This window comes from Apium graveolens, chromosome 6 (assembly GCF_009905375.1).
Source record: "Apium graveolens cultivar Ventura chromosome 6, ASM990537v1, whole genome shotgun sequence".
Classification (NCBI taxonomy): domain Eukaryota; kingdom Viridiplantae; phylum Streptophyta; class Magnoliopsida; order Apiales; family Apiaceae; genus Apium; species Apium graveolens.
The window spans coordinates 177,721,259-177,747,695 of record NC_133652.1 but is presented as its reverse complement, the minus strand read 5'-3'; the positions used below and the strand labels follow the sequence as shown (position 1 = coordinate 177,747,695).

At 36.2% G+C, this 26,437-nt stretch overlaps 1 pseudogene; it reads right to left on the bottom strand.

Annotated features, from left to right (window-relative positions):
• The window catches only part of LOC141665608 (uncharacterized), a 149,641-nt pseudogene extending 126,224 nt beyond the window's left edge, over positions 1-23,417 (bottom strand).
• Positions 23,418-26,437: the final 3,020 nt, after the last annotated feature.

The window sequence follows — 26,437 nt, the reverse complement described above, 5'->3', positions numbered from 1 at the left end:
CTGCACTAAATCCAACTTTCACAACATCACTTCCACTCTACAGTATATTGGTCTTGCGGTTATTTTCAATCAAAGGATCAATTTTGGCAAACTACTTTTTCCCATTCTCTTGAGACGTCTCACTACTACTTTACGTGATCATTCTACAAATTGTAGGGTCTCGTGTTACTATGCTCGTTTTCTCATGCTTATAGCAGATCATCTTCTCACACCTGAGCACAAAGCCCTTTTTGCTAACTCTGCAGTAAGCAAACCCCCTCCTGTAAGCAAAAAGATTTACACCCGCCAAGACACAACCTTCAAATTCATGCAAGTTCCAGTACTTGTATCTGCTTTCATGGCCACTTATATTCCCTTACCTATTTTCAATCTTCCCGGTCATGAACAGCAACCTCAACCTCCAGTGGTTCAAGCCACCCAGGCTCCTCCAACATCAGATGCTCTTCCATTACAGGTAGTAATTCCTCTCTCTCACTCCATTCCTACTTCTGTTGAAAGACCCCCAGTGGTCGATAGGACTGACCATGAAGTTGTAGAACCACAGCTTCAATCTCAGGTCATAGAGCCAAACACAGAGTCATAACCTATCTCAACCTCTCCCCCACTGTCTAAAATGTTACCCAGAAGGTTAATAGGAAGTAGTGTATTATTGAATGTGAGTGAACCCTCAGCTCTGCCTCCTCCCAAGAAAAGAAGAACATATACTGAGGCATCTGAAAGCCCATCCTTGTCCTCCCAACAGGACATGGACTTTGAAATGGCCAATGAACAGTTATTAGAGACATTCTCTCAACAGGATGAATCTATTGAAATTCGCCATAGGGCAATGGCATCCTGTACTGAGTCAAGCACAATTCCATTACTCACAATGGAACCATACATACCAGTAGATGATACTCAGGACACGGAGCGAGGAGTGCACATAGAGTCTGTTACAGTGCCTGCCATAGTTACGGAAGAAGAGCAGTCACATGCTTCTAAGGGAAAATCTGACTCTCAGCCACCTTTAATAGAGTCATTTTCTCCCCTCCCAGATCCAACAACTCTGGCTCCCTCACGGGATTCTCCACTCGCAGATTTATCTGGAGAAAGTGGAGGGCAACTCGGTCAATCTATCCCTGAAGCAATTTAGACATCTATTTCAAATGAACTGATAGTATTGACTGAGGATAGGGACTCGCGAATTCCCATTGCACCACCACTGACCTCTCTTGAAGAGGCTAGGGTGATTTTAATTGCAGGTACAGAAGAACAGCAACAGGAAGACTCCTCACGAGCAATTATATTGAGAGAAACACAAGCACGTGAGGTGAGTGAACCAAACACGAGTGAAATTCAGGTGAGAGCACACACATACACAGACACTGGAAACCTGTTAGCTCAAATTGCTGCTTTAAAAGAAGAACTTGCTAAAAGCCAAGCTGAAGCTAAATCATTCAAAGCACAAGTGGTTGAACGGTCTTCTTCTTCCACCTCTGTCAACAATCAGCTGGCACTCATCAGGAATGATATCTCAGATCTCAAGACCACTGTCATAACAAAGCTCAATTCCATTCAGGAAACTCTAACTTTATCAGCTGATGACATTTCTAACTTCTGCTCTCTACATACAAGAATGACTTCTCTTTAAGACCTGGTTGAAATGAATCATGCACTGGACTCCTCCAGATTTCTAAAGATAGAAACGGGCATGGAACATCTTAATGAAGGAATGAAACACTTGTATTTCATGATCAAGAATTCTCACTGCCCTAATGAAGAACAAAGAACTTACTTTGAAGGGCCGTCTGGTGGAGGCTCAGGCTCTGGAGGTGATGGAGGTCATGGAGGGTATAAAGGAAAGTCAGTAGAGGATCCCTCAACTAAGGGGGAGAAGAAAGGGAGTAGTGGAAAGGGAAAATAAAAAGATACCTCTGCTGAAGACAAAGGAAAGGCTGATGATGTCTACTATAGTGGAGAACATGATGACTTTGATATTTTTGACATTCCCACTGAACCAGTCTTGGAAGATAAAGATGGTTTATTTGAAGCTGAAGAGGAAAGTGATTTTGGAGAATGGGAAGAGGAAGCTACAGTGGATCCTATCTTTGAGAAAGAGTTTCAGCAGCAGCAGTCAGAGATGAAAAGAAAAGAAGCTGAACTCAAAAAAGTCTCCCAGATCATTGACATGAGGAAAGACATACAAAGAACAGAAACTCTTCAAAAGCAACGTCTTCATGACATTAAGGCTCAAGAAAGGAGAAGAGATGTCAGACTGAAGATTGGTGAAAAATGGGATGAAGCTAGGAGAGTACTTGATATGCCTCAGCTGAGCACTAACAATGATAGGCAGTTCCTACATCTTCTTGACAAGCTGGAAATCTCAAATCCTAACAATGACATGTACATGAATGCTATCAAGACTGAAGTCTCAAGGATCACAGCTGCTTTTGACAGATCCCTAAATGAGATGAGCATTTTTGTATATTGTCAGAGTGAAGGATCTTTCAAGGTGTCACTTCATCTGTTTGAGAATCGTTCTTTGTCAGAGATTTGGGTTCTTCTCAACAAAGTAAAAAGAAGCTCAGAATTGAATGAAGTTCTTCAAGAAAGGCTTAAAGAGTTTGCCAGCAGGGCTAGTCCTCAAGTGGTCAACAATCCTCATCAGGTGAGATTCTTTAAGTCTGATTGTCTTCAAATCTGTCAGCTAGATGTACAATCTTTTAAAGACTACTCAGCTAAGCATCTGGTTTGGATGGAACATCATTTAAGAACTGCTGGATACTCATCCATGTTGAAGACTCAAGCTGCTGATTTGATTCAAGCTTATTGTGAAAAGAATATTAAAAGGTACAATCAGTTCAAGAATAAGCTGAAGTCAGTTGGAGTTCAACCAGTCAGACCGGCAAGCTTCACTTCAGAAAATGATCGTGTCTTTGACAAGGAGTTGCTTCAAGATTTAGAAGAAGGTGAAGTCAGAAGAGAAGACAACTGAAGTCAATTAGCTCAAAACTCAATGTAATATGATTAGAGCTTTATGAATCAAGATAGAATAATGTAGTTATATGTTCAGGCTAGAGGAACATCTATCTTGTATTCACTTGTAAATTTCTTATGGAATCTGGAAAATGTTAAATATAATCTAGAACTTTTCTGCTATTTACTTTGCACTACTGTTTATATCTTTTTCTTATTTGTTAGTTGAGTTATCCTCTAGGTATTTGTTGTTATTGTCTAACAAGCAAATAGGGGGAGATTGAAAGGCTTATGTCATAGCCTATTTGTTTATTCGAGGATTTAACTCAACTCAAATAAGAATGTAATAAGTAAATAGTGGATCTATCGTCAGAGAGATCTCACAGAGTAACATATGTCAAAGGATTAAGAAGCATTGTTCATCTATAGACTTGATTACTTAATTCACTGGAAGAAGCTCAAGAAATTGATCAAGTCTCAGTGATATAAATCAAGATTGTGGATTTAATCAAGTGACAGAGATCTCGTCAGGGTATCAATTAATTACAAGGATTTAGTCTGAAGAAAATCAAGAGTATCAAGGTCAAGGCTTGAAGAAACGTCACGGAAGTTAGTCACTCATGAACCAGACAGTACATCGAGTGTCAAAATTGAAGTGGTGGAATTGATTCATAATTGACAGTAATTTTCAGAAGATTTTCAGAACAATGGTTGCTGCTCAAGATTAGTATTAATTCTCTATTAATTAATTAAGTCAAATAATTTAATTAAGAAAATAAATTATATCTGCAAAGATTAATTTATTGATTAATTGAATTAATTGACTAATTACTTCAGAATTAATATTAAGGATTTTCAGAATTGTTATTAGATTAAAATCTATTAATAGTTCAGTAAGACAATATGATTTGAACTACTATGACAATCGATATGACAATTGATAGTCATACCGAAAGTCTTGCTAGTTCATTCGGATTGTCTTGCTAGCTATTGGGATTGTCTTGCTAGTTCAAAAGGATAGTCTCACCAAAAGTCCTACCAGTTCAAATGGATTGTCATGCCAGTTCATTTGATTGTCTTGCCGAAAGTCTTGCTGATTCAACTGGATTGTTTTGTTTACTTAAACAACAAAAAAAAACAGAAGACATTCATGCAATTATTCATACAGAACACACAAGTCAAGAACAAGCAGAAAAGAAAAACAAGCAGCAATATTTCATCTTTTCATCTGCTTTATTCAAGATCAAAATTCTAGATTGTAAAATTAAATCCAAACCACTAGAATTATTTATCTTGTTCTTGTGTAACAATCTAGCGGATTAAAATCCCTAGAACTTAATCTCAAATCGCATTTAGCATTTGATCTTTTTATTGCAAAAATAGAAAAAGTTCATGTCAAATTTATTCTAGATTTGTAATAATTGATTTGAGATTAATCCCTTGTAAACGATACCGTTGTTATAACACCTTTCAAGTTTAATAAAAGTTTTATTTAACTTGAATTTTGTTTCACATTTTTATTCCGCATTTTATTCGATTAAACGGTATTGTTTGTATTCAACCCCCCTTCTACAAACAAATTGGGACCTAACACAATTTTATATAATAATCACAAATAATATAATCGAAAGAATAATGATAAAATAAAATCATACCCTTACACATACTCTTACGCATATTCTCACACTTACAAAATAATACACAAAATAGCTTACATACGAACATGGGAGATAATCTTACTCTTACAGGATGTCCTACATTTTCGATAATCCAGAAATATGTAGTCATCAAAACTTACAGGGGCTTGCACAACACAAAGCAAATGCTACCCAATATTTTACAGGGGCTTGCACGGCAATAAGCACGTGCTACCCAAAAGGCCAAATCATACACATACTAGCCATGGCTATACGTGTCCCACAACTTCGGCGACACGCCCATACAATTTAAGTACACCGCATAGGAGGTGCCAAGCACGAGATTATCCACTCGCGACGGATGTCTTACAAACTCCCAAGTCATACAAATAACATAAATACCTCAAAATAAATACTCAAAGATCACACACTCAAATATCTTACATCTCCAAAATCATATATAAATTTATCAAATAACCTAAAAAAAACTATAACCCAACATCACGAAACAAAATAACATAACAAACCAATAATTATTGATAAGCTCAAATCTGATCAGTTTCAAAGAATATCAAATTACTGCATAAAAATGAAGTCAACTGAAAAAGTACGAAACACGAAAGTCGTAGGAAATTCCGAGACCTTTCCAGAATGGTAAGGCTCGTCAAAAACGAACAAGTAACGAATTCAGAAAATAAATAATTGCGGACTGCAGAACAGAATCAGCCACTGATTACAATTGTATTTTGATGTTTAAGACATCAAAATCACAGAATTTAGCAGCAGAATGTAAACACAAATTGTAGATATCGAAAAGAGCTTTCCAGAATGGTATCCCTCATAATTTTTGAACAAATATTTAATTTAATATGAATTTACGAAGTGAGGCCGCACAAACAGAAATTTAACCAACAGATCATACAAAAAGCAGATTTTGACTTATTTACGAGCAGAATTAAGAAAAATACAAAGAACAAAAGTTGTAGATAATCAAAACATCGTTCCAAGGAGTCCAGAATCACAATGTTCGGGTAAATAATGAATCTGATACAGATTTTACAAGAAATCAGAGTTGCTTGAAATCATGCATACAAATTTTGAATAATAATACGAATACGAAGTGGAAGAGAAAGATATCCGTACCTCGAGATCTTAGTAACCGAGAATGCTAATAACGATTTCAGAACCACAAATCACAAGAACCCCAATTCCACAAACGCCAAATTCAAAACCCTCCAAAAAGTTCTTGATGTTCATCTCTATCTCCATCTATTTTCTCTTTCTCTTTCTCTCTCCCTCTCTCCTCTCTTCTCCGATCAAAGTAACGCAAACCCTTATTTTTTTAGTAAACCCTAACACTTCCTTCTTTCTCCCTTTTTTTATTAAAACCCTCACTCTTTATTAATAAAGCCTTACTATTTTTTTAAAACTAATACTCTTAAAATAATATTCTGATTATAATTATAAAAATAAACTTTCACAAACTAATTTAATTACAACACATTGACATTAATAAATAATTAAATCATATAATCCAACTAAAAATAATTATAAAATATCGGGATGTTACATTCTTCCCTCTTTACAAAAATTTCGTCCTCGAAATTTAACTGACACATCTTTTTTTTTTTAAAAAGCGGATATAGATGGACAACAAAGGAACACAAAGCGAATAACATTCTTAACTCACGATCCATTCTAAAGTCTACCCACACTCACAGGTCGAGCCTAAAGGCAACTCTAAGGCTACAAGTCTATCTTACAACTACCTACAATTTATACATCAGCCTAAAGGCAAGTCTACAGAATCTGAAAACCTGGCTCTGATACCAACTTTAACAACCCAACTAATTAAAGTTTCTCAAGATAATACTTATTTAAATCCAAACTCCATTAAAATCCGATAAAACTTTATAACTTCTCAAAAATACAATAGAGTTATAATTCTTGAATTAAAATACAAATAAATTACAACCATGCCAACAAACTCTCAGAGAAATCTAAGAAATGCCAAACTACTCAAAGTTCCATAACTCGCAGCCTTCCCATAAGTAGCCTGCCTAAGTAAGAATACCCGCCGGAGGAATACAAAGAGAACAAAGGACCGGCAGTGAGCGAAAGACTCATATACGGATATAAAATAAAGCGTAACTGAACAAAGATTAAAAGATGACGAGGCTAAGAACACAACTGAATATCTGAATGAAGCACAATAATAATAGTGAATGAGACAATATAAAAAAATGAATAATCAACTCACAAAATAAAACTAAATGCTTACCACCCAAAACTTATCATACTCTTACACATATCCTTATCAATTTTACATAATAATCACAATTAATATAATCGAAAGAATAATGATAAAATAAAATCATACCCTTACACATACTCTTACACATATTCTCACACTTACAAAATAATACACAAAATAGCTTACATACGAACATGGGAGATAATCTTACACTTACAGAATGTCCTACATTTTCGGTAATCCAGATATATGTAGTCATCAAAACTTACAGGGGCTTGCACAACACAAAGCAAATGCTACCCAATATCTTACAGAGGCTTGCATTGCACGGCAATAAGCATGTGCTACCCAAAAGGCCAAATCATACACATACTAGCCATGGCTATACGTGTCCCACAACTTCGGCGATATGCCCATACAATTTAAGTACACCGCATAGGAGGTGCCAAGTACGAGATTATCCACTCGCAACGGATGTCTTACAAACTCCCAAGTAATACAAATAACATAAATAACTCAAATTAAATACTCAAAGATCACACACTCAAATATCTTACATCTCCAAAATCATATATAAATTTATCAAATAACCTCAAAAAAACTATAACCCAACTTCACGAAACGAAATAACATAACAAACCACTAATTATTGATAAGCTCAAATCTGATCAGTTTCAAAGAATATCAAATTACTGCATAAAGGTGAAGTCAACTGAAAAAGTACGAAACACGAAAGTCGTAGAAAATTCCGAGGCCTTTCCAGAATGGTAAGGCTCGTCAAAAACGAACAAGTAACGAATTCAGAAAATAAATAATTGCGGACTGCAGAACAGAATCAGCCACTGATTACAATTGTATTTTGATGTTTAAGACATCAAAATCACAGAATTTAGCAGCAGAATGTAAACACAAATTGTAGATATCGAAAAGAGCTTTCCAGAATGGTATCCCTCATAATTTTTGAACAAATATTTAATTTAATATGAATTTATATAGTTAGGCCGAATAAACAGAAATTTCAGCAATAGATTACACAAACAACAGATTTTGACATATTTACAAGCAGAATTTTCAGAAAATACAAAGAACGAAAAACGAAAATAAACATATTAGCTTTCTTACGAGAATAAAATCACAATCATACGATGAACAACGAATCGGATGCGAATTTAACATGATTCAGAATATGCAATATAGATACACGAATTCGAATACGAAAAGAAAGAATACAAGAAAGATATCCGTACCTCGAGATCTTAGTAACCGAGAATTCTAAAAACGATTTTAGAACCACAAATCACAAGAACCCCAATTCCACAAACGCCAAATTCAAAACCCTCCAAATCTTGATGTTCATCTCTATCTCCATTTATTTTCTCTTTCTCTTTTTCTCTCCCTCTCTCCTCTCTTCTCCGATCAAAGTAACACAAACCCTTATTTTTTTAGAAAACCCTAACTCTTCCTTCTTTCTCCCTTTTTTTTTTATTAAAACCCTCACTCTTTTTTAATAAAGCCTTACTATTTTTTTAAAAACTAATACTCTTAAAATAATATTCTGATTATAAATATAAAAATAAACTTACACAAACTAATTTAATTACAACACATTGACTTTAATAAATCATTAAATCAAATAATCCAACTAAAAATAATTATAAAATATCGGGATGTTACACTTGACACCATTACGGCCATCAGCTAAATGCTTGTGGCGCCCCAAAACCCGGGGTCAGGAGTCTCGGAGGCCACGCTATCTAAACTCACACAACTCACACTACAGTATATAAATACTCATGCTTCACGACCCCACACTTATCACACGCACACACTTACAGGTTATTGTCTTGGAAATAAACCATCATAACTAGAGTAATTGTCAACCATCAAGTGATATTTATTACAACCCAAAAGTAATTAATCTTATCGGGGAGCAACCATTAAGTAAGGCTAGTCCGCCGACCAAATATACGTTTCATATTTCTTACCTTACATAAGTCATACTTATAAATAAGCCGAACTTTAAACAACTAAAAACTAATCCAACTTATTCTGACTACCTGTGGTACAACACCAAACAATCTATAGAACAACTGGCCATTTCCTACCCGTTTCCTGGCTGTGGTTCTAATAGCAGGCATCTTGATTTACTGCTGTGTTGTATCAATTTAAGAAAACAAGTGTGAGCTATAATGCCCAGCATAATAAAGTACAGTATGAAAATGACTGTATGATAACATCATATATGATAATTATGTTTTATTCGAAAATAGTTTTCCTTGATGATACACACCTTCTTATGAAAACAATTCTTTAAGGGATTTTAATATCCTGCGAATACCTTAATAGTAATCCCAGCACCTAGGCTTGGGTTACGGTATTGCATCGCAATTCCAATTGGAAGAATTAGGACACTCGTTGGAGCCACCGTATACGATGATCAGTAGTAATACGATTATAGTAACCTTTTCTACTAGTAGAAGAACAACACCTTCGTATCCCGATTATCACCCTTACCGCATTCGGGCTACGTGTCCCATTTTCGGGTATACACATACTTCACAAGTTCCTGAGTACACTGAGTACCTTCCCCTGCGGTACCTTTGGTAGTCCATCTAGCACACATAGTACCAGAGTCTACCCATCCCTTGTCCTTTAAAAGAATTCTATCAATCTCGAGAACTCGAACCACATCGAAGTTCCCCAAGCGTTTTTCTTGTTGATAGAAACAACTTATCTCTCTAAGATATATGTGAGTGTATATATATGTATATACGTACTTCCAAGAATTTCAGAGGAAGTACTAAGGATGTGAGTTGACCGTTGTCAACAGATAATTAATAAGGGGAAAAGTTTCTCTTTGAAATTATATTCAAAATACTAAATAAGTCGGGATAATATTCACCGACGATCTGAAATTATTCGAATGATATTCTGAAATCAGAAAGTATATTTTAAATCAGGATCTATGATTTTTAAATCAATAATAAACCCTTTAATAAATAATAAATAATTAAATGATAATCGATAAATAATTAACCCTCGAATGGGTTCACTCTCTAAAAGAATATTTAAAATAATTTTCCTCAACTAGTTTGTGTCTCCATAATTAATAATCTATAGTGATTAATCGGGTTTTAAATAAATAAATGTTGGAGTATATTGTTCCCATAATAAGGAATAAGTATATAGTATTTATTATTCGAACCATAAAATATAGTTGAGGGAATATGATCGTTGGGAAATCGTTTTAATAAAAGTTCGAGGTGTTTTAATGTTTCGTAAGTGGATGATAAGTCCCTTTTAAAACGTATTATGGACTTATAACTGTCCTATAATATCACCGGAATGATTTCCGGGTTTTACCTTAAATCCCGACCGACTCTCGGTCTTATATTATACGTCACGCTTTAAGCAAAATAACATTTCATTATTTATACTTATCATACAACATCGCTATATTATGCGAAAATTCAACAACTACGTATCATGGCAAATATGGTATTTATGCAATGATAATAAAACCATTCTTTCACAACACAATAGTAAAAATGGAGTTGGGTTCGGAAACTTGCCTGGGTATCTCGAGGTGGAGGATGCTCTAGGTTCCGCTCGGAAATCTATAACCATAAACACATTTCATTTCATTTCGTTAGGTTCCGTTCTAATTTACGGCAACCGGCGCTCATGCGCTACTTATTATGCACCCTCTCAACTTACACTACCCTTATCATTCCTTTAAGTCATATTCACATTATGGTCACTTCATTTTCCTAAGTATCTTAGGTTCATTCTTATTATCGCCGTCGGCTCCGCTTATGGATTCTCATGGTTTTACTCGCGTGGTCTCGGCTCCGATATTTTTATAAAATTGAGAATTCATTATTTTCACTTGAAATTTTTATGGCAGTTACGAAACTCAATAATTTACTCTCCGTAAAAATTTCATGATTTATGAACACGTTTAAGTGTATCCTTTATATTTTCAAAGTTCGTGATTCGTAGCAGTTTTTGTCGCGTAAATCACTTTTAGTAAAACGACCATAACTTTTGATCCGTAAATCGGAATCAAGCGATTCAAGCGCCTAAACGATCCTTATAAAATTTTCTATCCTAAACAAAGTTTATTTTTCAAAAACCTGCAATTTACAACTTCGGGACTTTCTGCAGAATCTTAAAGTTACGGTTGGTTGGTTTAAACAAAGTTACGTTTACGATCGGGGTTTCGTTTACGCCCTAACTCTTAACACAACCACCAAAAATCATCATATCATTATCAACACACAAACTCCTCTAAAGAAAATCATGTTCTTGAGGCAACAAAAACCAACCTTAAATCTATTTAACTTAAGCATCAAGATTTCACCAATAACACTCATTATACTAGGTTTACTACCACATACTAAATGGATCTTAAAATGAATCTTAAATAAAGTTGGGCCAAAGATTTTTACCTTTCTTGAAAGCTTGAGATGTGTTCTTGAGGATGGTGGAGGCTTGGAAGTGCTTGGTATGATTTTTAGAACCTAAAACTACCATTGAAATCAAGAAACCAAAGAGAGGTTACTATTCATACTATTCACTAGTGAGTTTCTTGAATTTATTCCACCCATCACACCTTGATAAAAAGAGATGAAAGAATTTTCTTACCTTAGTTTAATTTCTAGGAGGCTTGAGAATTAATTGGATGATTTTACAAGAGATAGAACTTGGAGATTTGAATTTGAATTCCCCTTTTTTCTTCAAATTGCCGAATGGAAGCAATTGGGATTGGGGGGGTATTTATACTACTCTTGGTTGCTTCTCTTGGATGCTTTGCTAGGTTGCTTCTAGGAAGATGAGGTGATATCATTGAAATTGATTTTATTCGCCTAGTATAGAATTCTAGGTTGATTCTTGGTTGAAAATCTTAGGGACAAATCTTTGTAGCTTGCTAGCTTACAAGCTAACTACAAGGTTTAGCTTCCTTAGCACACTATTTTGCTAGCTAGCTTGATCATCCTATGGTTAGATCACTATTTGATGAAGTAACCATGGTTACTTCCTTACCATGGTTTAGTTAGTGCGTTACGTTTATTTAATCATTTACGCGTTCGCTCGGTTACTTAAACGTTCTTCGTAATACTCACTCGTAAATGGTTCGTGATGTAATTCCTTTCGTATTTATTCCTTATATTTTTATTTATCCTACTTTAATATAAATCCATAGGGTTTTAATCTCGTAATTATATTGTGATTCCCGTAATCCTCGATGAGTCGTAAATACTGTCGTTTTTCAAAGTTCATTTTCTTCGAAAACTAATATCGTTTACATACACTCATTTAGTACGTATAATCGTGATATCAACTCCGAAACTCATTTTCTCATGCACTACGTAGTGTGGGCTCAAAAGTTTTTCCCGTTCGTTAGGGTTACTATTCATTAAACGTTTTACAAGGTCTCAAAAATTTGAGTTATTACAGTCTTCCCCTCTAACAAGGATTCCGTCCCGGAATCAATTAGAAAATAAGTGGGGATATCTACTCCTCATTGTGTCTTCAAGTTCCCAAGTTGACTCTTCGACATTTTGATTTCTCCATAATATCCTAACCAGCTTCACAGTCTTGTTCCTCAACACTTGTTCTTTCTGGTCCATTATCCTTACTAGCTGCTCGATGTAGGTCAGGTCTGGTTGTAAATCTACATTCTCGTATTCTATTATATGTCGGGCATCTGCATGGTACTTCCTTAACATGGACACGTGGAACACGTTGTGTACTTGTTGTAAATTAGGAGGCAAGGTGAGCTCGTAAGCTAGAGGTCCTATTCTCCTTAAAATTTCAAAGGGTCCTATGAATCTGGGACTCAACTTCCCTTTCTTTCCAAATCTCATCACTCATTTCCATGAAGATACCTTCAATAGCACATACTCTCCTACTTCATATTCCCTATCCTTCCTGGTCTGGTCGGCGTACTTCTTTTGTTTGTCATGGGATACTACCAGTCTTTTTCTGATGAGTCCTACCATTTCTCTAGTCTGCTGGACTAACTCTGGTCCTAATATCTTGTGTTCTCCAACTTCATCCCAACACAGGGGAGAGCGACATCTTCTTCCATAAAGAGCTTCATACGGGGGCATTCCTATGCTAGCGTGATAGCTATTGTTGTACGCAAATTCGATCAGGGGTAAGTGGTCATCCCAATTTCCTTTGAAATCAATGGCACATACTCGTAGCGTATCTTCTAGAGTCTGAATAGTCCTTTCGCTTTGTCCATCAGTCTGGGGGTGGTAAGCGGTACTCATGTTTAGTCTGGTGCCTACGCATTCCTGGAAGCTTCTCCAAAATCGGGAATTAAACCTTGGGTCTCTATCTGACACTATGGCTACAAGAACGTCGTGTCTTACTACAATTTTCTTTCAGTAAATATCCACCAACTTGTCTACGATGTATCTTTCGTTGATTGGTAGGAAGTGTGTGGACTTGGTCAATCTATCTATGATAACCCATATGGCATCATGATTGGTCTTTGTTCTTGGTAAGCTTATCACAAAATCCATGGCAATATGCTCCCATTTCCATTCCGGAATCTCTAGGGGTCGTAATAGTCCACTAGGTCGTTGATGTTCAGCCTTCACTCTCTGGCATGTCAAGCACTTGTTGACCCACTCTGCTACTTCTCTCTTCATGTTAGGCCACCAATAATATTCCTTAAGGTCTCGGTACATTTTCGTACTTCCTGGGTGGATTGAATATCTAGAGCCGTGCCCTTCGTGCAGTAGCTCATTCTTTAACCCTTGCACATTTGGAATCCAAATTCGGGATGCATATCTCATGATCCCTTTCTCGTCCTTCTCGCATCTCACTTCTTCACCGGTCAATGTTCCTCTTTCCTCACTCATCTTCTTTTCCTGACATACTCGTATCTTATTGGTCAACTCTGGCACTAGCTTAATCTCAAATATCCTTCCGTTCCCCTACCGGTCATTCTTATGTCAATTTCCATCTTCTCAAATTCCTTAATCAACTCCTCTGATGTCATTATCATCTTAAGTCTTTCCTTCCTACTAAGGGCGTCAGCCACCACATTGGCTTTACCCGGGTGATACAAAATTTCATAGTCGTAGTCTTTTATCAACTCTAACCATCTCCTCTGTCTCATGTTCAATTCCTTTTGAGTGAAAATATATTTGAGGCTTTTATGGTCAGTGTAGATCTCACATTTCTCACCATATAGGTAGTGTCTCCAAATTTTTAGGGCAAACACTATGGTTGCTAATTCTAGATCATGCATAGGGTATCTGCTCTCATATTCCTTCAATTGACGAGAGGCTTATGCTATAACTTTGCCGTACTGTATCAGTACACATCCTAATCTTTTAAGCGATGCGTCGCTGTATATTACAAACTCTCACTTTCCATCGGGAAGAGCGAGCACTGGTGCTGACACCATCCTCCTTTTCAGTTCTTGAAAACTCTCCTCACATTTCTCTGTCCATACAAACTTTTCTGTCTTCCGGGTAAGTCTAGTCAGTGGACCGGCTATCTTAGCAAAATCTTGCACGAACCTTCGGTAATATCCTGCTAAACCCATAAAACTCCTAATCTCCGTTGGGGTCGTTGGTCTTTCCCAATTGGATACCGCCTTTATCTAGGCAGGGTCAACTAAAACTCCTTTGCTACTCACCACATGTCCTAAAAACTGAACTTCTCTCAATCAAAACTCGCATTTCGAGAACTTGGCATACAATTTCTCATTCCTTAAAATTTCTAAGACTATCCTCAAATGTTCTGCGTGTTCTTGCTCTGTCTTTGAGTAGATCAGAATATCATCGATAAAAACTATCACACATATATCCAGGTACTTTTTGAACACTCTGTTCATCAAATCCATAAAGGCTGCGGGTGCATTGGTTAACCCAAACGACATAACTAAGAACTCATAATGTCCATACCTAGTGCGAAAACCAGTCTTCCGTATATCTTCCAGTTTGATTTTCAACTGGTGATATCCTGTTCTTAAATCTATTTTGGAAAAATGTACAGCTCCCCTGAGTTGGTCGAATAGGTCATCAATCCTGGGGAGAGGGTACCTATTCTTAATAGTCAGCTTATTCAGCTCTCGATAGTCTATGCATAATCTCATACTGCCGTCCTTTTTCTTTACGAACAGTACTGCCGCTCCCCATGGCGACACACTGGGCCTTATCATTCCATTATCTAATAACTCTTGTATTTGAGAAGCTAGTTCTTTCATCTCAACTGGGGCTAGCCTATATGGGGCCTTGGATACTGGTGCCGTTCCTGGTGCTAACTCTATAGCGAACTCTATTTCTCGGTCAGGTGGCAATCTTGGTAAGCTTTCTGGAAATACATCCTCGAATTAATTTACTACGGGTATGTCCTGTATAATAGGGACTTCCTTCTTGGTATCTATCACATAAGCCAAATATGCCTCGTTACCTTTCCTTAGCAATCTTTTTGCCTGTAGCATGGTTAGAAATTTCTGGTTCTGTCGTTGACTTTTAAACACTACTTCTTTTTCATTCTGCACTCTTATCTTTACTTTCTTCCGTTCACAATCTATTTGCACTCCGTTACTGGATAACCAATCCATTCCTAAGATTACATCAAATTCTCCTAACGCGAATGGGATTAGGTCAACCTCGAAGATCTTCCCTTCAAATTTTAACTTGCACCTAGGGTGACTTGATTTACAGGAATTATTTCTTTGTTTGCAATTTCCACTCGTAATATCTCACGTAAGGGTATGGCATTAAGTTTTAACTTTTTAGCAAAATCTTGAGATATAAAAGACTTGGTTGCTCCAGAATCAAATAGGATATTTGGATGTTCGGAATTTAACAAAAGGGTACCTGCTATCACGTCAGTGTTTCAGACAGCATCCTGAACAGTAATGTTGAAGGTCCTAGCAACTGGGGGTCGGTTGGATGCAGCTTTGCTCATCCCTGAGGCTGGGGGCTTCAACATTAGGCAATCATTTCTCATGAGTCCTACCTTTCCACATTGGAAACACGTTACATTGGGCCGGGTGCAGTTGTTGGCAAGGTGTCCGATTTGGTCACACCGGTAACATCTCAGAGGGGCTCTTGTCTGGGTACACACTCCAAGGTGTCTCTTCTTACAGGTTTGACATTCTGGTATTAGGGCGCGGGGTTGGCTATGAAATGTTACCCTAGATTGTCCGCCGTCCTGGCCAACACTCTCGCTTGGGGCCTTTCTGAATCCGGGACCTCGTGCAGGTTGGGACACCGCTCCCCTGACAAACCTGATTGGAAGGCTCCTATTCCCGGTTCTTATTCCTTGGCTTCCTATCTTCCTTTTCCTATTTTCTTTTTCCTTCACACTCTGCTCACTGCCAGCTTCAACAATCGAGGCTTTTTGCACTAAGGTGGCATAGTCTGTCAGCTCTAACACTGCTACTCGGTTCTGTATCCACTGTTTCAGACCAAGCTGAAACCTTCGCGCTTTCTCTCATTCGGTATTCATGAACTCAGGCAGAAATCTCGATAACTCAGTAAATTTGGCCTCATATTTTGCCACAGTCATCTTATCCTGTTTCAACTCCAGAAACCTAATCTCCATCTGGGTTTCCATAAACCTAGGGAAATACTTGTCTAAGAACAGTCGGGTAAATCTATCATATGGAATCACAGCTTCCGTTTCTAGGTTTTGTTTGGACTCCCACCAGTAGTTAGCTTCTCCTTTCAGCATGTAAGAATCGAAAATAGTCTTGTGTCGTTCCTCAACACCTAGTATCTCGAAGGACTTTTCTATCTCTTTGAGCCAAGCCCGTGCTTCAACGGGGTCGGCAGATCCTAGAAACTCTGGGGGTTTGAGAGATTTGAAGGCTCTAAAGGCAGTAGCTGCAGTCTGTTGGGCAGCATGTGGCTGTGGTGGAATAGGCTATTGCTTCAGATTTGCTCTTAGCAGTTCCATAAATTCATTCATGGGGTTCCCTCCCTGATGGCTATCCTCAGCCTCTTCTTCTACATATTCTTCCTCATCATATTCATTATAATCTAGGTCTTGTTCACTTTCCTCATTCACTACAGGGTCAGGTTCACCTCGTTGTTGGTTAACAGATTCTGCGGGTTGTCCCTAGTTCCTCTTCTACGGGGTGGCATTGTTCTGTTATTAAAAATTGGTCAACATAGTTGTAATTATAACAGTTGGATTATTTTATTCATATGTAAGCATGTCATTTATTATCTAGAAGGTTTTTATAAAGTGCAATAATATAGACATCATTTCTTAATAATTGCTTAGATATATATTAATAAGATCTCCCACTTATATCTTGGGGATGAAACAACTAGCCGAGTTTATACATGCCTGATTACAATCTATCACTACTAGTTCTGAATACTGAAATGAAAATACATAAGCCGTGTACCCTGAAGGGTTAGGAACGCTATCTACTACTAGTTATCCTATCAAAATTGGTGACAAGTCACCCAGCCTTCTTCAAGGTCCATATCTAGACACTAGTCACTCAGTCACTATCACTGCGAGTGAGGTCACGCACCCTCCTCATCGCTCCTGTAATCATCAGCTCTGCATCAACTACCAGGATATATCCTCCCACTGCTGTCATTCTCATCTGAACCCTGGTACGGAGCTCGATCCCATCGATCTCTCTGTGGGCTATGGATGGAGAAGCAGCTCTGAAATCTCCTGGGTATCCTAGTCGGGTGGCTCTCTCAGCTGTCAGTGCCTAGCATAACTCCGCAATGTGAGAAGATGCCGCAGTGATCTCAGCGTTAAGATGACCCACTACCCAGTCATGTACGGCTACATGCATGGTTGCCGGTGGTGGTAGAGGTGAATCTGGGTCGCTAGAGGATATGCCATGAACCTCGTGGAACTGTGCACGTATCGCCTCCTCCTCATCATCATCAGTATAGGGCATAGGGCTCTGGATCCTTGGGGGTAGTGTAGGAGAGCGAATAGCCTGGTGAGGGTACATCTCTACATCCCTCCATACTACGCCATTAGCTATGGGGACATGAAAGTTAGTCTCCTCCTCTAGGTAATCCTCAGTAGGGTCATCCTCTGAATCATCAATGGGTGGACTCTCTGGCTAGGGAATAGGGTCACGCTCAGGAATCATGACATCATCAACATGATCAACCTCCCTCCTAGGCTCCACTAGTACCTGACACAATAGGCAAGGTGTTATTAACTTAGAGCTGGAATTCCCTTGAGGGTAAAACAGTCAAGACTACCCGTGTTGCCCGACGACGAACTCGACTTGAGCTCTTTTTGATTATTTTATTATACTTATGTCTATGTATTTTATGTCCTATCATTTTTAAGATTTGATAACCTGAGGCTCTAATACCATTTCTGTGGCGCCCCAAAACCCGGGGTCAGGAGTCTCGGAAGCCACACCATCTAAACTCACACAACTCACACTACAATATATATATACTCATGCTTTACGACCCCACACTTATCACACACACACACACTTACAGGTTATTATCTTGGAAACGAACCATCATAACTAGAGTAATTATCAACCACCAGGTGATATTTATTACAACCCAAAAGTAATTAATCTTACGGGGGAGGAATCTTTAAGTAAGGCTAGTCCGCCGGCCAAATATACGTTTCTTGTTTCTTACCTTAAATAAGTCATACTTATAAATAAGCCGAACTATAAACAGCTGAAAACTAATCCAACTTATTCTGACTACCTGTGGTACAACACCAAACAATCTACGGAACAGCTGGCCATTTCCTACCCATTTCCTGGCCGTGGTTCTCATGGCAGGCATCTTGATTCATTGTTGTGTTGTGTCAATTTAAGAAAATAAGTGTGAGCTATAATGCCCAACATAATAAAGTACAGTATGAAAATGACTGTATGATAACATCATATATGATAATTATATTTTTTTCGAAAATAATTTTCCTTGGTGATACACGCCTTCTTATGAAAACAATTCTTTAAGGGATTTTAATATCCTGCGAATACCTTAATAGTAATCCCATCACCTAGGCTTGGGTTACGATATTGCATCACAATTCTAATTGGAAGAATTAGGACACTCGTTGGAGCCACTGTATACGATGATCAGTCGTAATACGATAATAGTAACCTTTTCTACTAGTAGAAGGACGACACCTTCGTATCCCGGTTATCACCCTTGCCGCATTCGGGCTATGTGTACCATTTTCGGGTATACACATACTTCACAAGTTCCTGAGTACACTGAGTACCTTCGCCCGTGGTACCTTTGGTAGTCCATCTAGCAATATAGTACCAGAGTCTACCCCTCCCTTGTCCTTTAAAAGAATTCTATCAATCTCGAGAACTCAAACCAAATCGAAATTCCCCAAGCATTTTGCTTGTTGATAGAAACAACTTATCTCTCTAAGATATAAGTGTATATATATGTATATACGTACTTCCGAGAATTTCGGAGGAAGTACTAAGGATGTGAGTTGACCGTTGTCAATTGATAATTAATAAGGGGAAAAGTTCTCTTTGAAACTACATTCAAAATATTAAATAAGTCGGGATAATGTTCACCGACGATCTGAAATTATTCGAATGAAATTCTAAACTCAGAAAGTATATTTTAAATCAGGATCTATGATTTTCAAATCAATAATAAACCCTTTAATAAATAATAAATATTTAAATGATAATCGATAAATAATTAAACCTCGAATGAGTTCACTCTCTAAAATAATATTTAAAATAATATTCCTCAACTAGTTTGTGTCTCCATAATTAATAATCTATAGTGATTAATCGGGTTTAAAATAAATAAATGTTGGAGCATACTGTTCCCATAATAAGGAATAAGTATATAGTATTTATTATTCGAACCATAAAATATAGTTTGAGGGAATATGATCGTTGGGAAATCGTTTTAATAAAAGTTCGAGGTGTTTTAATGTTTCGTAAGTGGATGATAAGTCCCTTTTAAAACGTATTATAGACTTATAACTGTCCTATAATATCACCGGAATGATTTCCGGGTTTTACCTTAAATCCCGACCGACTCTCGGTCTTATATTATACGTCACGCTTTAAGCAAAATAACATTTCATTATTTATACTTATCATACAACATCGCTATATTATGCGAAAATTCAACAACTACGTATCATGACAAACATGGTATTTATGCAATGATAATAAAACCATTCTTTGACAACACAATATTAAAAATGGAGTTGGGTTCGGAAACTTTCCTGGGTATCTCGAGGTGGAGGATGCTCTAGATTCCGCTAAGAAATCTATAACCATAAACACATTTCATTTCGTTAGGTTCCGTTCTAATTTACGGCAACCCGCACTCATGCGCTACTTATTATGCACCCTCTCAACTTACACTACCCTTATCATTCCTTTAAGTCATATTCACATTATGGTCACTTCATTTTCCTAAGTATCTTAGGTTCATTCTTATTATCGCCGTCGGCTCCGCTTATGGATTCTCACAGTTTCTACTTGCGCGGTCTCGGCTCCGATATTTTTATAAAATTGAGAAATCATTATTTTTTCTTGAAATTTTTATGGAAGTTAGGAAACTAAATATTTTACTCTCTGTAAAAATTTCATGATTTATGAACTCGTTTAAGTGTATCCTTTATATTTTCAAAGTTCGTGATTCGTAGCAGTTTTTGTCGCGTAAATCACTTTTAGTAAAACGACCATAACGTTTGACCCGTAAATCGGAATCAAGTTATTCAAGTGCCTAAACGATTCTTATAACATTGTATATCCTAAAAAAAGTGTATTTTTAAAGAAACTGCAGTTTCAACTTCAGGACTTTCTGCAGAAACTTAAAGTTACGATTTGTTGGTTTTAACAGAGTTACGTTTACGATCGGGGTTTCGTTTACGCCCTAACTCTTAACACAACCACCAAAAATCATCATATCATTATCAATACACAAACTCCTCTCAAGAACATCATGTTCTTGAGGCAAAAACAACCAACCTTAAATCTATTTAACTTAATCATCAAGATTTCACCAATAACACTAATTATACTAGGTTTACTACCACATACTAAATGGATCTTAAAATGAATCTTAAATAAAGTTGGGCCAAAGATTTTTACCTTTATTGAAAGCTTGAGATGTGTTCTTGAGGATGGTGGAGGCTTGGAAGTGCTTGGTATGACTTTTAGAACCTAAAACCACCATTGAAATCAAGAAACCAAAGAGAGGTTACTATTCATACTATTCACTAGTGAGTTTCTTGAATTTATTCCACCCATCAAACCTTGATAAAAAGAGATGAAAGAATTTTCTTACCTTTGTTAAATTTTTAGGAGGCTTGAGAATTAATTGGATGATTTTACAAGAGATAGAACTTGGAGATTTGAATTTGAATTCCCCTTTTTTTTCTTCAAATTGCCGAATGGAAGCAATTGGGATGGGGGGTATTTATACTACTCTTGGTTGCTTCTCTTGGATGCTTTGCTAGGTTGCTTCTAGGAAGATGAGGTGATATCTTTGCAATTGATTTTATTCTCCTAGTATCGCATTCTAGATTGATTCTTGGTTGAAAATCTTAGGGACAAATCTTTGTAGCTTGCTAGCTTACAATCTAACTACAAGGTTTAGCTTCCTTAGCACACTATTTTGCTAGCTAGCTTGATCATCCTATGGTTAAATCACTATTTGATGAAGTAACCATGGTTACTTCCTTATCGTGGTTTAGTTAGTGCATTACGTTTATTTAATCGTTTACGCGTTCGCTCGGTTACTTAAACGTTCTTCGTAATACTCACACGTAAATGGTTCGCAATGTAATTCCTTTTGTATTTATTCCTTATATTTTTATTTATCCTACTTTAATATAAATCCGTAGGGTTTTAATCTCGTAATTATATTTTGATTCCCGTAATCCTCGATGAGTCGTAAATACTGTCATTTTTCAAAGTTCATTTTCTTCGAAAACTAATAGCGTTTACATACACTCATTTAGTACGTATAATCGTAATATTAACTCCAAAACTCATTTTCTCATGCACTACATAGTATGGGCTCAAAAGTTTTTCCCGTCCTTCAGGGTTACTATTCATTAAACATTTTACAAGGTCTCAAAAATTTGAGTTATTATAATGCCTATCATTAGTACTGCTCCCTGATAGAGAAAATATCGATACCGGAGACCCATCCTCCTGGAAATTTTAACAATTATTAGTTCAAAAACTACCCACCACAGAAAGAAAGGAAATAAATGTTGGTAAAAAAGATATTCAATCCCATTTTCAAGTGATAAATTCACTGCCAAACGACTCAAAGCGTCGTATATATTCACCCTTGGTATCGGAGACAGCTTACATATTACCAACAAAGACTACGGCAATGACAAACTACCAGAACTGTGTAACATAGTAAGATAATGATAATGATGATGATGAAGGTGATGATACATGATGATTTTAGTTGCTTCAAGGAACTGGTTTAAATACAGATTAAGTAATGGTAGGAAAATTGAAAACCATAAATATGTTTACACTGTTTCACGGAACTAGGTATAGCAGGAAAGTTGAAAACCATAAAATCTGTTGATGTACGTAAACAATAGAATCATTTGTTGTTAAGTGCGAGGAAGTATGAGTAATGAACTTAGAGTAATGTGTCCTTGGATGTTAATGTTCTGAGTTCACCATATGATTAGGATAGTTCCATTTAGAAGAATATACCCAATTTATTAAGTGAAAATGAAGATTTGCAAGAGCCATGGTGTTGAATAATTACAAATGTTTGATAGACTTAATAATGTGCCTGTTTGGGTACCTCACGTTCCGACTTAAATGGCCAGTAATGGGGTTTGAGATTTTTCCACACTGTTTGGGCAAAAGAAATATTCTTCATATTTTAGGGCTTATGTGCTGAATGGGGAAAGTGGAGATACCCTGCTTTCTCGTTCTCAGTTTCCATCCCATTCTATTTTTTTAGTTTCAAATTCTAGTATATTTAATTTTGTTTTTAAATTTTATCCTATTATATTTATATATTAAAATTATATTATTTTTTAAATACTAGTTGTTTGTTTATTTATTTAAATCATATTTATATTTTTGTTTATTTGTTTAACTTTATAAGTATGGTCCAAAATATCCATCAACATTTCAATTGACCCAAAAATATGTGCACAAGTACAAAAAATCATAAAAAATCAAATATTTTTTTTTCAATTTTATCTTCTTAATTTTATATTTAAGGATTAAAACTATTATTTCATGTAATTTATAATTTATATTTATTTTGTTCCAAAAAAATTATGACTTATAAGTAATAATTTACCAAACACATTATCAACTTATAAATAATTTATACTTAGATTTATCCAAACACTTAAATGACTTTAAGTTATGAAATTCATATCACTTATACAACACTTTTCAATTTAAAATTATAAGTTGAAGGGCCAATGAAGGAGGGATAAAATGAATGAATAGGACATAACCTTGGATGTAGCAGGAGAATGAAGCCAGGAGCCCCAATCAGAAGAATAAGGTTCACAGATAATGTAGGGAAGATCTTTAAGGTCGCGCCAGATCCGACTACCACGCTTTGAAGGAATTTAAACATACCCCCCTCCTTGTTTCTTCAAGTTTATTATGAGGTGAATAGATCTAACCCCCTCCGGTCGGACAGGTTGGAGGAAATGAAGGAGAATTCGGATTGCACACTACACACACTGTCATACATACACTATTCTTTGGATCTACTACTTACATTTATTTTTTTTGCAGGGAATCCATCTCTTTTTTTAAGCTAAATAATTCTAATCAAAATTGGACAAAAACGTCCTAACAAATTAAATCAAACTTTCCTTCGTCCAAACTACGATCGCTTATCCCATCTTCAATTCTGCTACATTCCTAGCTCATGTCGCTCAATTTTGCAACATTCTTGTAGATATAATTTAACAATTTGTTGTAATCGTAAGAAATATATTTACCTTACTTGTCAACACGTACCCAAACAATATGTAATTATTGTGATTTCATAAAATCAAAATCAATGAACTAATACATTATGCATATCTAATATCTCGGACACATGATAATTGTTTTTTGTAATTTTTATATTTTTGTTGATGTTGTATATGTGTTTAATTTTAATAAATTTTAATATAAATATTTAATTTCAAGTTAGATTTTAAAAAAAGTACATATGTGTTTAGAGCTATAATTCATGTCTAGCCGCTCGCGAACTCGCCCTAGTCGAACTCGTTTAAGTGGGCTCGGCTCGTTTGTAAAGATGACAAAGTTTCTTGAAGTCACGGATCCTGAGTATCTTGACAGTATTTATGATGGTTCTCGCAAGATAAAGAAATTAGTTGTTATTGTCTGGGCAACTAGAAAAGATGGTTCCCACATAAAAGAAGCACTATTCAGCTGAAGATGTGGTCTCTATCATAAAGGATGCAAAAGTTAGACATCTCTTGTATATCACTCTGGATACTGTCATGTCCAGTAGGAGTATTGGATGTAAAATTGCTAAAGAGAAATGGGATACCTTGGAGGTAAAGTGCCAAGGTACATCAACCATCAAGAAAAACAGGAGGACAATACTCACGCAAGAGTATGAGCACTTTGACTCAAGAGCTTATTAGTCATTAACTGATATTTATGACAAGTTTCAAAAATTATTGAACAATCTGTCAATTGTAAACAAAGAGTATGATTCAGAAGATTCTAACTTAAAATTTCTCTTTGCTCTTCCTAAAAAATAGGATTTCAATGTCACATACATAACAGATAACTATGATCTTGAAGATACATCTCTAGATGAGACTTATGGGATGCTCAAGACTCATGAACTTGAGATTGAATAGAGAAGCAAGGGAAAATGGTCATAATCAAGATCAATTGTACTGAATGTTAGGTCACACAAAACTGTAGAAGGGGGTTGAATACAGTGTTTAATACAATCAAATCGATTTAGAACACAAGTAACAGAAAATAGATGTATTCGATATAATAAACTCTGTTATAATGGAACTATCCTCTCTCAGTGATAAACAAATATCACGAGAGTTGCTAGGTTACAATGTATGATCTTCTCGATAATGATAACACATATAGTGTAAACCTATGTCTGTGTTTATATAGTACACAGTTACAAGATAACTTCTAATTGATATGGAATATAATTCTGTCTCCTAAAATATATCAATCAGATATCTTATATAATTCTTCTAGTCCTCTAACTCTTTCCTTGCATATCTTCTCTAGTATTGGTCTTGATCTTCTACTGTTAATCAGCTTCCTTCCTTAACTGTAAGTCCTCTCGTACTTAAGTTCTGATATGACCTTAAGTCTTGATATGACATTAAGTCCTGACATTCAGTAAGTACTGATTCCAGTAAGAACTGATATTTCTTGTTTGTTAAGATCTGAAAACTAAACATGAAACATATTAGACATGACATCTCAAATATATCCAACAATCTCCCCCAACTTGTAAATTATGCAAGAATATACAAGTTAATAGATTTGATGATGTCAAAAACATTTAAGTTCAAATGCAATAAGAGTTTAATAAGACTATCAATTACAACTTACAGAACATCCAGCTTTACCAACATCACTGGATCAATCTGAATCCTTAATGATTCTTAACAAAATCTTTCACCAGCTTATCTTCAGCTTTCCTCAGAACTTCAACTAACTGTGCTTTGACCTGCATCAGTTCTTCTTCTTTACTATCACCAATCTGATAAATGGATGTTTTGAGAGCTTGAATGGATGTTCTTTCAAGTCCATTACCAAGTCTGATACCTTTAGGATGTGAAGAGTTTTCATTATAACATAAGCATTTTCCTTTCAGAATTACTTCCACCTTAGCAGAATTCTTCAGCATAGGAATTTCTCTTCCATTATCTTCAGTAATCATTGGAATGTAATGAGAAGTCTTTGTACCAGAGATTCTGAGTAGATCTCTTATAGCCTTCAAAATGTATTCTAACCATCTTCTTGTAACATCAGATTTTACTTCCAGAAGATAAAGAATATGTTGAAGTTCTCTAACAGATTTCTTTAGCACATCAGTATCAGCTAGTCTGTAAGTTAATCCATCATAGAGAAAAAAAATCAATTTCTCCTTAAGATTCTCCTTATCATGAACATATATCACAACTTGAGCAGACAACACCTTGTCAAGTTACTTTTGTTTGATTTGTTCATATGGTTTGTCTTTCAACATGAAAGGATCTCTTAGAGTAACTTCTACTCCTGTTTGAATCTTCTCTTCGTCAAAACCTTATCCAGCTCTATCTCTTGGTTTCTTGGCTCTCAACCCAAATGTTGCGAGTTGATTAATCATGAGATTGGATTTTGGTTCAACTGGAGTAGCTTTCTTCCATAACAGCTTCTTCTTATCAGCAATTGTCATTTTATTCAAATCAACTTGAACATTGTCAGTAGTTGATGTCTTGATAGCTTGATCAGAATTTGCTCTTTCTTCTATAACTTGTTGTCCTTCATTTTGAACAACTTGAGCAATGTCAGAGGTTATTTTAGATTCTTCAATTATCTTTCTTCTTTTCAGAATTTGAACAGTTTCATCTTCAACAAGATTATCATCAGTTACCTGAACCATTT